The sequence below is a fragment of the Apteryx mantelli genome, chromosome 35 (assembly GCF_036417845.1).
Source record: "Apteryx mantelli isolate bAptMan1 chromosome 35, bAptMan1.hap1, whole genome shotgun sequence".
Taxonomy (NCBI): domain Eukaryota; kingdom Metazoa; phylum Chordata; class Aves; order Apterygiformes; family Apterygidae; genus Apteryx; species Apteryx mantelli.
Window position 1 is genome coordinate 760,647 of NC_090012.1, and position 17,077 is coordinate 777,723.

A 17,077-nucleotide genomic window follows, 5' to 3' on the forward strand; every position below is an offset into this window, starting at 1 on the left:
CCCAGGTATAAACAGAATGTATATCTAATTCAAATTCAGCCAATCAAAGGGTATAAACAAAGCAGAAAGCCCTGCCTCTAGATTATTAATTACTCACACTGGTCAATCACATTTAACCTGTCTAATCAGGATGCAGGGTAATGCATCTGGCCCTTCCCATTCCTCTCTGAGCTGCTCCACTTTTGGCCAATCGGGAGCGGTGTCTCTTCCTCCGGCAGAACCAGTTTATAATTGGTATGTTGAGGACCCTTGGTTGAGCTGTGCTTTGTGCTGCCTGAGCACAGAGCCAGTTTAAGACTGTGCCTGAAAACGCACCAGCACTGAGCGTTGGCGGCACGTAAAATTAGTAATATTTTTAATGATAAAAGAGTTGCTTTTAATTACTAAAAGCAAATTTTAGTAATAAAAGAGATCGCTCGAGTGTGAGCTTTCAGCATAGCTAGCTTCCCTGCCACCCAGGAGAGTCTTGGGTTTTCTTGGCTACTGTGTCTTCACGATCAGTTATAGAAGTATAATATTGTAAGTGCATAATATGTCGACATGACTTGCATTTTTATTTTTATCTGAACAATAATTGAGCCAAATTCGACAAGTTTTTTTTGCCCAGCATGGTGTTTAATGTTAGTAGAAAACATTTTTTAAATGTTCCCCTTAAGCAGGAAATACTGAAATTTGTTGTTTAAATATAATTTTCTCCTTTGTAATTATAAATATAATTATATATATATAATATCCTTTGTTTCCCTCTGTGTCCACCTGTGAGGTATGAAAGGCTGAGTCCTACCAATACTTCTGCATGTGCTTCGCTTTGGATGTGTGATTTAAAAACATCTGTGTTTCCAGGACCAAACCCAAAGTGGTATACCAGGAGGAAACTGTTGTAGGCTTATAACAAATCATAAGGGATATACGTATCGCAAGTAAAGTTCACTCCTTCGTTCCCTTTTTAATTCCAGATCTTTCCTCAGCCAAGATTTAGGATGGTAGAAATTAGCTGGAGGAACTTACTTTATGGAAGTATGATTTATGCCTACTTAAGGATATAGAAAAGAAAATTGAGAAAAATTTAGAAAAAAAATCATTATTTAAAGATGTAAATCAGCTTAGTTATGTTGTTTCTTCAGAGAAGACAGCCATTTTGCTGTGTCAATAATATTTCTTTTGATTACTAGTAATACCAGTGTGCTTGTGTGTGTGTTCTTTGTCTGGATGACACAGTAATGAGTGTATTAAAAGTAATTGAGAACACTTTATGGTTTATTTATCTGTGTCACTTTATTGTTCCTGCTATAAAAAAATGAGGCAATTATAATTAAAAAAAAATGGATCTCCTCAGAAATGCCTGTGGTTCTTAGTCATTACAGTTTTTTTTGAAGTTGTATTCTCCTCTTTCCTCTAGATGTAACTTTTCCTATATCAATCCCTGTACCTTTTAGGAGGCAGCGATTTTTGCAAAATGTGCATGCTGCAGATGTACCTTAAACTAAAAAAAAAAAAAGTGTTTTTAAATGTGCTGGTCCTGGCATTTCTAAAGTCTTGATGCTTAGGCTTTGGTTCAGTAGGAAGTACTTGCTAGGTCCTAATCTTCTGATGCTCTCAAGGAACTACTCAAACAACAAGAAAAGAGTAATTGTCAAGTTTTAACACCTTCTTCCCCACCTGCCCCCTCCTCAGCAGGGCCTAAAACTGCTGCTAACGAACTGAGAGAAAAAAAATCACTGGTCTTAAAAGGATTGGTCTTAGAAGGTGTATTTGTTCTCTCCAAGTGTGTGTGTGTGGGGGGAACGGGGGGAAAAAGACCTTATTTGAGGCCCAGTTCTGAGGAGCTGATCTGTCCTGGAACCGCCAGGTCTTTCCTACAGCAGCGAAGGTTTTGAGAAGTTTGTAGTTGACAACAGTTTGAGAATGTGTGTCGAAATCCTGCTAACCGTTTTCAGACTTTTCTGCGCCCCATCGGATGGGTTTGCTGTGGTCAGGGTTAGAGGATGCAGGACGCTGCCAGGGACCCGTGGTCAGGGCCTGGTGTGGGTCATCCGTCCCTCTGGGAAACAAGCGTGATGAAAACGCAGTACTGAAAATATTTGTGATGCAGTGTCTGCCAGTGCTGGGATGGTTTGTGTTGCTAACATATTTGAAGCAGTCTATAATGCTGGCTGTATGCAGGACCTGAGAGACTGCTAGTTTAAAAATGTTCTCTGTTTGATGATACAGAAGCAGGTTTTTTCAATAAGCTCTTAAGTGGGCCAGCAAGTTATAAAACGTTTTGAGTGCCAATTACACATCTTTATATTTTGGGAACTTGGTAGGCTTTGGTGTCCTCTGCAGTGTGGGGAATGATTTGCCTCGTCTTTCCTGAGCCATTTCCTGCTAATGTGGGATCTTGGGAACTGGCAGGAGGTTTGACTTTCTGCCTGTGGCGCACAATTCAGTCTGTGCAAGACTGGTGTACTTTAGCGAAGTCTTTTGCACATCCAAGTATAAACATACCTGGATGAAACTTAGTGGCCTGTGATCTTAGGAGACTGGGTGAGTATTGGGCCTTATGTGAAGTACGAGTGAAATGCATTTTTAAATTGTTCTATCTTTGCTGCCTTAAGTTGCACCAATTTAGCTAGTGCGGGTTCTGCTGCCTTTTTCTTTTTTTTTAATTCGGGGTTGTTGGTTTGGGGGTTTGTTTTTTGTTGTTTTTTTAATCCCACCCGGAAAAGAAACACGCACGTCATTGCTGCTGGTCGCGGCGCGGTGCCAGGCGCCTGCTCGCGCGAGGGAGCCGGGAGCCCCGCGGCGCGGCCGGGCCGAGCTGAGCCGGGCCGGGCCCCTGCGCGCCTGCCCGCGGCCCCGCGCCGCCGCCTCGCCGCTGCCGCCCGCTCGCTCGGCTGCGGGGCTGTTTTGAAAGCGAGGGGTGGGGCGTCGCGCATGCAAATGCTGCCGAAGGGGTGGGAGCAAAGGGGGGGAGATTTTTTTTTATATGTATATAGAGGTGTGAGTAAAGTGAGGTTTTTTTCTTTCCCCCTTTTTTTTTTTTTATTTTTTTAAATAAATGCAGTCGCAGCCGAGCTCGCCGGCGGGCGGGCGGCCGGCCGGCGGGCGGCGGGGCGCGCCGCGGCGATGCAATCAGGCAGTGCGCTGAACCTCTATGTGTCTGGAGCCTGCTGGGGTCCTGCCTCCGGAGCCCGTGCGGGGATGTCTCGGAGACCCCGCGCTGACTGCTGCTCAAACATCACGGTGAGTTTGTTACAATGTAGCAATTTCTCTTTAAATCTCTTAACTCTCTCTACCTGCAACTCAGGGCTGTGACAGGGCGAAAAAAACTGGGGGGGGAGGGGGGGAAGGGAACCTTGCCCCCCCCTCCCAGGGTAGCATCCCCGCTCCCTTTCCATTGCTCCCCCAATCCAGTTCCCCCCCAAACAGGCTCCCGTTCCTGCGCCTGCAGGTCACGTCCACAGGATACAATGTAGCTTTATAAAATGATACATAAACCTCCCGCGGCCGCCCGCGCCGGGGGGGGGGGAGAGGGGCGCCGGGAGCCCCATTCCCAGCTCCCCGCAGCCTTCTGGAATCACCCTTCTCGTCCCCACCTCCTCCCGAGCAAAGGGGGTGGGGGCTGTGGGAAGGGAGGAAGGAAGGAAAAAAAAAAAAAAAAGGCAGCTCCTAGTTTGCCGTGTTGGATGATTATGGCTTGGTATTGCTATCGCGGCTGAGGTTATAAAGCTATCGTCTGGCTGTTCTCGCCCCCCTTGTCCACTCCTTCGCCCAAGTGAAAGACAGGGATGCCCTCGGATGGGTCTTACGCTCCGTTCGAACGTAGACGTTTCAATGTAGAAGCAAAGCAGAAGGTTTTCGGTGTCGGGATTAAAAATCCCGATCTTCGTGGTCACTGCTCTGCAAGGCATTACAAATGGTGCACAGGGGGTTGACACAGTAGTGTAAAGGCAAGTCTGAAGCTCCACTGAGTAAAGACGACCTGCCGGTGATGGCATATCCTCCCCTAACTCCCCTCTTAGGAAATTTCAAACTTGTGTTCTGGCCTTGTTCTGCAAACCAGAGTTTGTCTACTCAGCACTGATTTAGTAAGGAAAAGAGTACAGTACAATGTGATGCTTTGCTGATAAAACTAAATGAATTTTGATATCAAATGGGTACCTTATTACTTTTTATAGTTCTGAAGTTTTTTCCTCAGTGCATTAAAAATACATTAGCTGAATAAACTACAGTTCATTGCTCTTCAAATTCTCTCGTAGTTTTCATTTGTATGCCACTTAGAGCTTGATGTTTAAGTGGTAGAAATATTTTCAATAGTATTTTGGCTTTTCCTTTTTTGCGTGAATGATTCTGGACTTGTGGTTGTGTTTTGTTTTGGGGGGGGTTTCAGTTTCCTTGGATGTTCAATTATAGCACAACAGTTTCTATTTCATAATCTTTCTTCTTTTTGCTCTTTTGTTCACTGTAGCTTTGTATATTCTGCTTGTTGTCAAATCTCATAAATCTCTGTTGGCATTTAATACAGTACCTGGATACCTATACATGCTGTTTACCATTATAACTTTTTTGTTCCACTGAAGAGTGATAGCTGAACTTGTGGAATATATATTTGATCCACAGTAAAACTGAGTTTTTTTTCCAAACCAGTTCAAATGCCCTGGGACTGAATGTTTTCTATTGACTCTTTTTGTGTGATTGATTCAAATGGTTTTGGTCAAAGTCATGTTGCTTGTCCTACTCTCAAATGGTATTTCTATCTGTATCAGTGGTGCTTATCAAAACTGCCTGTCTAGTGTCAAGTGTATGAGGAAAGGTGTTTGGCTATCTTTTGATGAAGTGCTGAGATGCACTAATTCCATTCTGTGGGGCCAGGATGAGTATTTAAAATAAGGTGTCTTTTTTGTGCTGTTTTCCTGTCCATTGATTTCTATATTGAAATTTTCTATTTACATTTCAAAACTAAAAATATTTTAATTTCTGCTCTCAGTTTTTTTTATTATTAAACTGGCTGTGCTGATTTTTGTTTTTTCTGGAATGAGAAGACAGAGTAATAGAGATACCTTTATGCTCTTTAACTTCAGAATAATAGACAGGTGGGTGATTCCTTTTAAAATGCCTGGGCTGCCAGGTATTTCACGGTAACAAATCTATGTATTTTTTTCAGATTACATAATTTAGTATCAAAATTCTACAATAGCGTCTCCATTCTGTTTTCTGAGGTCTTGCTGAAGCACATCATTCCATTATAACTGAGACTAATGCAACTTTCTGAATTGATCACGTACAGCAGCTTTGAATTGCTGTCTTTCTCTCCTTGGTTTCCTCCCCCTTTCCCTTTTTAAAGAAGTGAAGGGGGGGGTGAAAGGAGCATTCTGGTTCCAAAAAAGAAGAGAGGACTTGATCATTCTTGGCTGCTATTTTCAGGGCTGTAGTTTAGGCACATGTGGCATTTGCATGAATGCTCCTTAGCAGCAGCTGAGTTCCAGTCTTTTGCCAAATATTATTTTGCTGCTTTGCCATTTGGTGCTGATCCACTATTTTGTGCCAAGTGGGAGCTGAAGGTTCACAATTTTTTTTTTTTGTTGTTTTGTTCCAGAAGTTAATGTATTTCTCATAGTAGACAGCTAGGAATGGTTGGACAAGTCAAAGTTAATTGAAAACACTAAAGCATGGTATTCTTGTTATTTTATTTGGATCAGAATTATCATAGCATCCCCTGTCTTAAAGCCAAACATATTCTTTATTTCAGAGCATTAATATGTGAAATTTTAAATGATACACTTGTTTGAGCTCTTCCCCCTTCCACCCTCCTACCCCACACATACACACACCCTGTGAAATATCCCCTGAGTACGGAGGCTAAAAGTAAAGAAAATCTACTGCAGATTTTCTTTTACAGGGCTAGAAGGAAAAAATCAGCACACAGAGAACAGCATTTGTACAGATTCAGATTTCTTTCTTCTGAAATAGTGGTTCAAATATTAGGGGAGAAATCCGGCAATTTGAAAGCGTGTAACTTTATTTTCATCTTTCTCTTGAACGATCTATTTATATTTGACCAAGAACTTTCTTTCCATCATTTTAATAAAAAACAGAGGGGAGGAAATCATCTATGAGTTCCATCGTGTGTGAAAGAAATACTTTGCACTAGAAACATTTTGGAGACAAAGTAAACATCCTCTGTGCCTATGAGCTAAAGCCTCACTCCTGCAACCTTATGTTCACTGTGAGGCTCATCAGGTTTACCAGGAATGTCTATAGATGAAAAGAATTCACTTCTACATATCATGTTGCAAGGAAACCCTAGATACTACCGCATCTTGTATAGATTTAATCCTTTGCAATATACTTACATTTCTCATGAAATACATGAAGTCTTTTAAAGTTTTGAGTAAAAGCAGACTATTTCTCCAAGTCTAATGGGGGAAAAACCATAGAGAACGATACCGTTTTTACATGGAGCTTTTATGGAAGCTTTATACCATTTATCTTATGTAACGCGCTTCCTATTGTGTGGATGAGATTGGATTTTCAAAGTACTTTCTTCATCCCTGATATTTCCTGAGGGAAAAAATACTCCTTGGAAATTATTTGTAACTGGATGCAAGAGTTGCTTGGATCCAGGTGATTATTTGCTTCCTTTGGAGAGTAGGATCCTTGTTTACATACAAACTTTTTCTTTCCACTAGGTTTTTCACAATATGAAAAAGTCTCTTTAGAAAAGAGGAAGATTCAGAATACATTCTCAAAATTGTCACATTAACAGAGTAGAATATTCGAAGTAGAATTTTAGACTAGCTAAATTTCATAGTGTAATAGAATGAAGGTTTTTTATGGGCAGATTGCAATCATGGGTGAGAGTTTTACCGCACTCTGACTTTTCACAGGTAGTTTGGTACGGAGCTTGATTATTTCTGTATAAACCAGTCAGCTTTGAGCCTGTATTCCTGCATAGACAATGCCTTTTTTATTTTTACTTTAACAGCCTTTTCCCACTATCTCATCAAAATGGAGACATTAATGTCAAAATGTATGACATTAAAATACTACTATTAGCTTGTGACTGGCTTAGTATTCGGTCTGTCAGTCCTGTCTCACCTGCATTTTTCCCTCTGACCGTAAGCCTTTGGATACTACAGCAGTGCGGTTGGAAATTTGTCCCATAGTTCCCAGCACACCTTTAATTCACAGTAGCTGGGGGAATACTGAAAGCAGATCGAAAGCTTTCAGAGGGGTGAGCCATGAGACAGTGGCCAACTAATTGTAATGTGTTGGCTGACTTTACCAGGACTTCTTCATTAATAGCACAGTAATGTTTAAAGTTAGCACAGGCGAAGAATACATGCTGCTTAGACTCTTGACAAGGTTAACATAATTAACAAACTTTGTGTGTACATGCTTGAGAGAGAGAAGGACGGGTTCTAATGTCATGTGACATGCGCCAAAATCCTCTAGTGTGAGGAGGACTTTAGCATCCATATCGTGAGAACCGCTGCCATGCATCAGTAATCTTATTGGTGGTATCAGTAGAGCAAGTGATTGCTATGGAGACTGAGCTATCGTTTCATCTCTTGAGGTGGTCCTTCCAGCCCAGGCCTGTTGGCTATGCGGTACAGGGAAGGCTTTTGTTCTTGTTGCCCCTTTTGTACCTGTTCTGTAAATAAACAGAGGACTCTGGCATCCAGAGCTGTCAAACCAGCACCTTTTACCAATTCCCGATGCAAAGAGACATCAAATGCAAGTACTTTAAAATTTCACTTTTTCTGCATTGGTTTTTTCTTTGCAGAGGGTTCATTTCACTGAGTAATCAGAGAATTACATTTGTATTCTGATCCAGAGTCTAGAGACAATCTTCATATATCAGCTGCATTAGGCACTGTTTCTTTTCATATTCAATAATAAAAGTGACTCTAGGAACAGATTTTTCCTTCACCTATTTGCATGTGACTACCACTAAAATCAACAGATGTCTTGCCCATGCTCATCTGAAGATAGTTTGGCCCACAAAAATACAGGCTTCGCTGAAGGTGCTGCAGTACTGAGGGAAACGCGTTGGCCTCTGCTGCAGTATTGTTTGGCCTTTCGGTGCCAGCCAACAATCCACGTAGAAGTTGTATTTCTCTTCCTTTCCGTGGGAAATATTTGATGTCATCTGTTAGTTGCAAGTTGCCTGTGGTGTCCATTCAGCCTCGGAACTGCTGTCTTTTTAACTTGAGATAGTTCTGAGACAGGGTACAGGGGGGCTTGTACCTGTTCAGTGCTCTGCGTCTGTAGGTTTCTGTGGGGCCGTGGAGCCTTATGGAGCGCATGGTAGCTGATGTATTGAAGGGCTGTCTCGTCAAAGAAGTAAAGAACAACTTTAATACACTAAATAGAGATACAAATAGCTTTACTCTCGATACAGAATAAGGCTCATCTGTTCTGTAAATAATATTGGTCATCACTGTAACTTCAGTCAAGAATACGAAGTGTGGACTTGGAGGAAGGGAGGAATGCCTACACGTCTCAGATCTGTCTAGACCCAAACTAGACACTGAATCATATGCTGTCTTGAAGAAAAATCCTGCCTACAGAGTCTCTTACAGGTGGAAATGAGGGTCTAATACAATCAGTACTTCTATCTCTGCAACTTAAGCAGAGAGCAGTAACCTGGGCAGTGTCTTTCAGTATCCTCTGCTGGCCTGCCTCTTTCTATTTGGTAAAAGAAAAGGGCATATGGGAAGTGCAGACAGTGCTGTCTGCAGAAACATTCCTGTTCTCGCTGTTAACCTGAGTGAGAGCTTCAGTTCCCACCTACTCTGACACAGACACCTAGCAGGCATGCAGAAACCCTGTCTGGATTGTACTGGGACCCCAAAAGGTCCAATTTTATCCTGTCGGAAAAGAAGCAAAAGCCACGTCCCAGAACTTCATAATCATGACTGGGTTTTCTTATGTAGTAGGGAGTTGTTGGGATGTGGTGTGAGTCTCCATTGTGGTGTGGATTTGTCTTGAATATACCTATTTAATAGCTGAATTATTCCAAAATCCTCAGCCAGAACAGTCACAGCTACAATTGATCCTGGAACTGTTTCTGGCGCATTGGTGCGAACAGGAACCTGGTCTTCCTCTACCTGGGCTCTGTTCTCCTCCTGACTACCAGTGGCTGGACAAGGACTTGACAAAGCTTGAAAAATCATCCGTGCCTATTCCCCGTAGGCCTAGTCTTGTTAGGGTGAAAGATACCTTTGCCATATTCCCTGTGCAGTATATAAAACTTGTGTACCAGAGTCTAATAACAATACTGGCTGCAGATGAATATGAAATAGAAAGGGCTGCCTCTGTTCAGGGCAGCTTTATCCCTCTGTGAACTTTCTGGTCGCTGCAAGAAACCGCTTTTCCTTGCAGCCTTCTCTGCCCGTGCCCCCTCCGGCTGCTGCCGCCGCCTCCTCCGGCAGCGGCAGAATGAAATTGACCTGATTCTTGTCATTTTCATTGCTGTCCGGAGAGAACCGAAAACCAGCCACGAAAACAAGACTCTCACGCAGCTAACAGGAGCTGCGGCGCAGGCCGTGGAACTGGCTGACTGCAGAAGGGAGGCAAAAATACTTTAGTTTACATTCAGTACATGTTTGAAAGTTGTTTCTGCTACCATAAGTAGTTGAAACATTCATTGTGGTTTTGGAGAAAAGGTCATAGATCTGCACACGATGATGCATTCACCTGGAAAAAGCTTTTTTGCTAATTTCAGACAACTGGATTTCTTGAGCGTTTTCTGAAGAGAACAATATGAAATTGCTGAACAGCTTAAACCTGTTAAAAATAATTTTATCTCAGCTGTCATTAGAAATGGTTGTCACTGAAGGCTTTTCAGTCAGCCTCTTGGAAGGGGATGTTACAAGTTCAGACCTGTTTCCTGGTAGGACGGTCTTTGTATTTCTCCTTTTTCTCCTCCTTCCTTCTGAAACTGCCTCCTCCCCCCCCCCCCCATTAAAAAAAAACCTGCATTCATATTAATTGGCCTGTTTTTGCGCATCTGCTCTAGGAGGCATGGGACTCATAAATCTTTGTTGTGGTAGAGGCATTCCCTCCAGGTCAGGGCTAGTGTACGGTGATGGGGAAAACCTGTGTTTTATGTCTGTATCTGATTTACCTATTCTGTGGATCAAGGTCATAAGTCTCAAAGGGCTGTCACACCTTTCACTGGTATAAAATTATCTTAAAAATGTATTAGATAACAAAAAGATTAATAATATCTGTACATTTGAACCAAAAGGCAGGCCAAACCAAATAACCTCAAGGCTGCTTATTGTCTAGGTAAATCAGGAGTAGTGTTTCCAGATCTGGAAAATAACGTTTTTTCCTTTTCAACCAGCAAGTGCAGGGGAATGCAACGCTCGCTTGTGCTCTTTTTCCCTGATCCTTCTTCCCCCCCCCCCCCCCCGGTTTTCCCCCCTCCTTCCCCGAAAAGAGAACACTTTGCCTCCCATTGTATTCCTCCTCCTCCTGCTGTGGTTGAGGGAATGCGAGTCTGGAAATGATTTCAAGCAAAATGTTACAAGTAAATACTGCGTGTTGGGGGAGGGGAAGGAAGGGAGAAGAGAGACAGAGGGCAGTCAGGCACGGAGTCCCCATTGTGAAAAGGAAGGTTCCCTGACCTAGAAATGAGACGTTTCCAGTCACCACCTAGAGACAGGGCAGCACTGCTAGGGCACGACTGGAAATCCTTTCAGATAGCGTTATTTCATCTCCTTTTTTTTGTGTGTGGGGGGGTTTTTTTGTTTTGTTTTAAAGGGGCACTCTATCATATGCATAAAAACAGATTGATAATGAATGAGTTATGGTGATAGTAAATATGAGGAAAATTTACTGTGGTATTTTTAATTTTTTTGAGTTCTAGTTAACCTAGAAAGCGTACTCAAAAATACTTCTGCTTGAGCATCTCACTTTCTGCTCAGTTTTGGGGATTACTGTTAAAGATGCTCCCACAGAAATATCAAATGTCGTTCCTGAACACCCCTCACCTGAAGCTTTCGTTGTTTGTGGCTTGAAGAAGACTAAGAATCAAAGTTTGAGGTTTTCTTCCTGTTTCTACCACTTGCTAGACACTCCTGGTGGGGAAGTAGGATGTCTCTCTTGGATTCTCCATCTATAAAAATGGCAACAGTGATAAAATGCTTTAAACCTCAGGTGTACAATTAAGAATCAGCTATCTGTTTTTAGAGTAATTTCAAAGGGAAGAAGAATACAATTTGCTTATTTATAAGTCTTGTTTTGCTTTCTCTGCTCAAGAATCTTTACTAAAAGAGTCTGGAAAATCTTTTTCCTTGCCCATATAATCTTTAGCTTAAAAAAGAAGAGATCTCTGTATGAAGGTACATGGACTTTGGCTTCCTTTAGGAGTCAGTGCTGCAAGTTATTGCTGGGGTCGGGGGCGGTCCTGCTATTGAGCATTACTTCGTATTTTGTCCCTGTTGAATTAAGTGTATTGCAGGCACCGTGCATCTGTTACTACCGACATGAAGAGCTGGGACTTGAACAGAAACTTTTGAACCTTGCTAGGTTACTTTCGTGATTTCTTTGCCTTATATGTGATAATTAAGAAACACAAATAAGTGCCCTAAAAAACATTCAAAGCATGACATATAAGGCTGATCAGGCTGATGTGTGCTTCTTGATGCATGCTGTCAGTGTGCATCAGTATATTACCAAATGCTGATACCTTCACAGTAAATGTATAGAGTATGGCGTTTATGTGGAAGGGGAGGCGAGTATTTGAAAGCTAATCATAATGGAGAAATCGTAATGAATATAAACTCTCTTTAAGGAATGTATTCTATAGTGCAGCAAAGGACAAGTGTCTTTAGAATTTCTTATGAGAATATTTAATGTAAAAAACGTAACCTTAGTCACTTCAAACTTTATTTGTTTACTGGAGATTCGTGGGATTGGAACTCCTGGAGTCCATTCAAAAATGCGATAGTTACCCCTTATGTAACAAAAGATGGGGGGTTTTCTTGTCTATTTTCAGTGAAGCTTAAGGAAATTAGGCATTCTAATTTCAGTGGAAGTTGGAAACCAAAATTCCTTGTGGCTAGAATTTTAAAAGTACTGTAATCTCTAAAATGGGTATAATATTACCAATGTAATTCACAAGATAGGAGGAATTTAAGTCTAGTTTAGTGCAAAATGCCACAGGCTCTTTAATGCTGTATATTTCCATGGTATTTTTCATTTAATGCAGTCACTTTTAAAATTTATTCCTAACTGTTGTAGATTATAGGAAAATGACAGGCAAAGACAATGATATCTTTTTTTATTATTATACTCCTGGGTTTATATTTCTAGATAGTCAGCAGGAATATAATGTTTTGTTTATAAATTAGTACATCCAAAAAATTACAATTTAGTATTGACTGCCATACATCGCAACAGAAGCGCGCTAAAGTCATCAGCACAATTACACTCTTAATCAGTACCAACTTCCAAAATATGCTTGGGGGGGGGGAGGGGGGGGTCTATATGAACAGTGAACAGCAGAAGAAAGTTATTTAGTATCTGTGGCCAAAGCGTGTGTTTGAAAATTGAAGATGCTATATGGGGAACTAATTTATGCACCCCTCTTATAAGAACTGCTTTTTAATATTTAGGGCAGGCGACATACATTACAGAGGACAGATTAGGCCAATTAATTTTAGAAGATATACAAAGACGTGGTCCAATTCTGGGAAATTTTAAGTATCCTTCTTTGTCCTTTGCATCTTGTACAATTAGATGCTCGGTATACTTGAACTCTAGTCACTGTTACAATATCTGCTGCTTTTCCTTACGCATACACTAAGGAATTTTTTTTAACAGGGAATTCCTATCTGTTTGTAACCCTTAAATTGAAAGTGAGCACATCTCCAGGCCCTGCTATCTGTCCCCTAACAGGGGAAAGGTAAAGTTCATAGAAGGAGACTAGCCTGCAGGTATCTTAAAACAGTACAGGTTGCTCTTTGAAGGAAGGTGGCTGTTGTCATCCAAAGCAGTGAAGCAGTATGGTGAAGATTCAGATGCGTTTTGAAATCTAGAGAAGAAACATTGCAGTAGAAAACCAGCAAAGATGACAGTCTGGTAACTGATTTAAAAACGTAGCCATGCGTTGTTCACCCCATAGCTCTGAGTTGTTAAGGTAACTTGTGCGTGCCATATGGAAAACGATGTATCAATAATATTGCGCATATTAAGAATGCTAGCGCTGCTGAGAAAATGGTTTTTGCTCGCCATTTCTTTTCCAAACGAGTCATAGTTGGCAGCAAGTCCAATCCATTCGCCATGTACATCCCATAACCTTTCTGAAAGTGATCAAATATGTTCATGTTCAGATACACCACAAAGCTTGCTTATTTGCTCTAAACTTTCAATAAACAGAGGATGTGCTGAAAGTTGGCTGTAAGATGGTTGGAATAGGATCCCTTTTGGTGCTGAAGAATGGCACCTAATTTATTCCTGTTCTGTTTTTATTCTGTATTTAAATACTTAAGAGAAAAAGAACACACGCGCGCGTCCATTTTTACCTGCTTATTTTCCATTATTACTTGAAAGAAAAATGTTTAAATATATCTTGCCTGGTTTAATGGCATGACAGTACTGTTGAGAGCTACAGTGTGGGTGTTTGGAGGAGGGAGATTTGGCTTCTGTTAAGGGGGTCAGTTCTACATCCCACCAGCCTTGTATCCATGACAGCATACTGCATCCTTGGCATCGGTACTCACAGCCTAAATAATTTACTCACACCTCTTACAAATAGAAATTAATGTCAAGAGGAGATAACATCCTATTGCGCTATCTCAGCTTTGAGATTTTTAAGAATTTCAAAATCTAGGAATGCTTGATTTCAAGTATTAGTTTTGATACTGTTCAGAGAGCACAGATGATCAACAGAGGCACTTGAGTACCTAGATTTCTGATGACTGATCGAATTCTATGTTGTCTTTTAGAACTTGCTCCTTAACACTTAAGAGTTATCAGATTGACCCATTGTTGTTAAAAGCCATGAGTTTACCGATTGTGGTTTTTTGTTAGGCTATTGGGGTAGTTTTTGTAATAGTCCTTCTTTCTTTTTCCTTTACAGTCTGACTGCATAAAGCAATTATGTTTTGTGTCTCGTCTCATATGCATAATTGGCACAGAGTTGCTATAAACAAGAGGTTAGTAAAACACAGAGTTCTTGTGCTGCATCGCGTGGTACCTTGTCGGAGGGGAGTTCTCTCCAAATTCACAGCTACCCTCATCGTAATACAAAGAAGGGTTAATCATAAGAGGAGGAGTGAGATGGTATGGAAAAACAAAGGAAAGACACTCGTCTGTGAGAATGAGGTGCAGTGTGGTCCCGTGTAGGTCTAAATCCTGCCATAAGAGGGTGGCAGTAGGGGACTGCAGAACATGAAAAGCTTAACTTGATTTTGCTTTTTTTTTTTTTTAATGGGAAATCTAATTGTAATATTTTCTCTGCACTAAGAAATAGTGATGATAAGAATCTAAAGCTGGAGACATGTACTAGAGCTGCAGTTTCAAACAGTGGGTTTTGTTTACATTGAAGGTCAAAATAGTGTGTTAATTATATCTTCAGAGGCTGTGGATACTGTATAGAGCCATAATTATGATGATTGTGCTAGGGTGTAAATTGGACCTTGTTCAGTATTTCCCTTATTACTTCAAGCTGCTCATTAGACATTGTCTCCAAAAGAATTTCAAACATAATTTTCACTACTTGAGGGGACTTTAATTTATAACCTTGTCCTCTAATATGGTGATAGTTGCCTTGTAATTATGATCAGAGAAGGATCTATGGAATTGACTGGATCATGTCAGTTGAAGACTTGTACCACATCATGAAAATAAAATACACTGCATTAAGAAATTATTTGGAGAGGGAAAAATGTGTGAATACTGATTTGAAGTTTTATCTGTCAAAAACGCACACTTGTAGTTGGTATGTTCAGAATCTGGTCCGTTTCCTTTTTTTAAGTGTCTGCTAGAAAAGCACAGGCAATTCTGTTTATATTCCAACTATTTATTAGTATTGTGAAAATAAAGCATATATGTTCAGTATTTGTTTTGAGGTTTTGTTTGCTTAGAAACATGAGCACCCGATGGATTTCTGGAGGAATCCTTTTCTTAAATCCTGTCCGCTGCAAAAAATGTAGTGAAAGCAGCTGGGAAAGGACACGGCATTCCTGCAGGTCCTTTGGCAGAGCATGCATTGAAATGGAGATTTCCTTGATTCCCTGCAGGATTCTTGCAGACTCTGCAAATCCCTCAATGCAGGCCCTACGGGGAAATTATAATTTTCAGCTTTCTTCGCTGTAAGATGCTTTGTTGTTGCGAGGTTTGCCCTTCTCACCCCCCCCCACCTTCTTTTGCATAATAGATAAAACTCTTGTGATGATGGAAAAGAGGATGATGCTAGAGAAATAGGGGGTATTTCCTTTTTTTGTACGCATCCTTGTATTTCCTATTGTAGCTAATAGGATTTATGACTGTGCATTGAGTTGTCTCAAAAAAATTACTAGATGTTTTAGTTCTTCCTGCTCTGAATATAAGCTATGTGTCTTGAACTTTGGGGCTTTTTCCAGATTTCAGTTAATGGTGATGTAAAGATAGACAGGGCTTCAGAGAGAATGGGAACTGTGTCAGAAGAGGCCTCAATGACAGTAGCTGAGCCCATGTTAGAATTCGTAGTAGCCTTCTATAATTGCAGATCAGCTTATTACCTATGTAATTTTGGTATCGAAATTTACTTTCATACTGGAGTTTATCATGATAAAAATGAAAAATTCTTCATTTCAGTCAAGTTCTGAGTATATCATCCCTCAGCAAAAGGAATTGTTAAAATGAATGGTAATTATTGTGGAGGCTTTCCAAGGGTCACAAGGATAATTTGGCCATTGAAACTGGAGACAAACAAAACCTTACAAAATAACAGAACAGATTCTGGGAATGAGAAACTTCAGCAGGGTCTCTTAGTTTTAGAGGCTTATTTTCCCAGTTGCTTTCAGTTGCTGCTCTCTCAGGAGGTCAGTGATAAATTAACTATTGATGCTGTGAGAAAGAGTACTAAGGAAATATTTTGTGCTTCCCTCACTGCCTTTGTTTCATTTAAATTTGCTTGCAAGTGTTTTTGGGTATCCTTTGCACTCTACTCCCTGATACTTTTACGATTCCATTTTCCTCACTCAACTCATGTTTTAAAGCCTCGTTGATGTTCTTAGCAGACCCCAGTCTTCAACAACCTCTTGCATGTTTTTATCAATGACCTCAGTAAAAGGAAGCCTGAGAAAATTGAAGGAATAACAGTAAACTTTAAAACCTAAAAAACAAAAAGAAAACATTTAATTGGTGTTGGATATAAACTGTGCACTAGATGTAATATGATCCTATTCTGTGGTAAGAGCATAAAACCTGGAGAGAATGAAAGGGATTCTGTCTGGAAGGAAAAAGTATTTGGTCATTATGAGTAAAATTTTCTAATGGGACTGTGTGACATAAGTAGCTTCTAAAAATTGTATTTCTCAGAACACGCAAATCCCATTGAAAGTAATTTCTAAGGCTTCTAAGTCATGTACGTATATTTTAAAATAGTACTTGTTTTGTTTTAAAAGTATGGGTGGTGGAAGAAAAGTAACTGGCGTGGTGACTACGTATTAACAGAATAATCACAGAGGAGACCAAGACTATAAGTAACTAATAAAAGCTCCCGTACTGCTTGCTTAAAACTTGAAAGATATGATTCATGCTATGGATAGAAAGTGTTTCTTGTTCACGATCAAGGAACATCAGAGGCTGTTTTTTCAGCTGGACTGTCTATTTTCTGCAGCGGAGTATTAATCTGTTAGTTGAAGCCGCAGAAAATGATGCCTTGTGAAGTAGTACTTTGTGGCGTGTCACCTCTCCTGGCTATCAGCAGGTACTCTCTCGACTGCCGCGTTTCTGTGAGCTGCCACGCTAGCTGCAAGCGTTGGCTGTCGGGCTGTCGATTGCCTGGCGATGTCCCTGGGTAACGATATCAAGGTAGCTCTGTTCCTCGCCGTCGTGGTGCGTTTCACTGAGTTGCGCTGCAGTTCATTCTTCG

General features: G+C 40.8%; 1 protein-coding gene across 1 annotated transcript in view; it reads left to right on the forward strand.

The window, feature by feature from the left end:
- Positions 1–2,953: 2,953 nt before the first annotated feature.
- The window catches only part of BICRA (BRD4 interacting chromatin remodeling complex associated protein), a 57,478-nt gene continuing 43,354 nt past the window's right edge, over positions 2,954–17,077 (forward strand). Inside the window, exon 1 of the mRNA XM_067314528.1 lies at positions 2,954–3,225. The gene's annotated coding sequence lies outside the window, so the exon portion shown is untranslated. The remainder of the gene's footprint in view (positions 3,226–17,077) is intronic.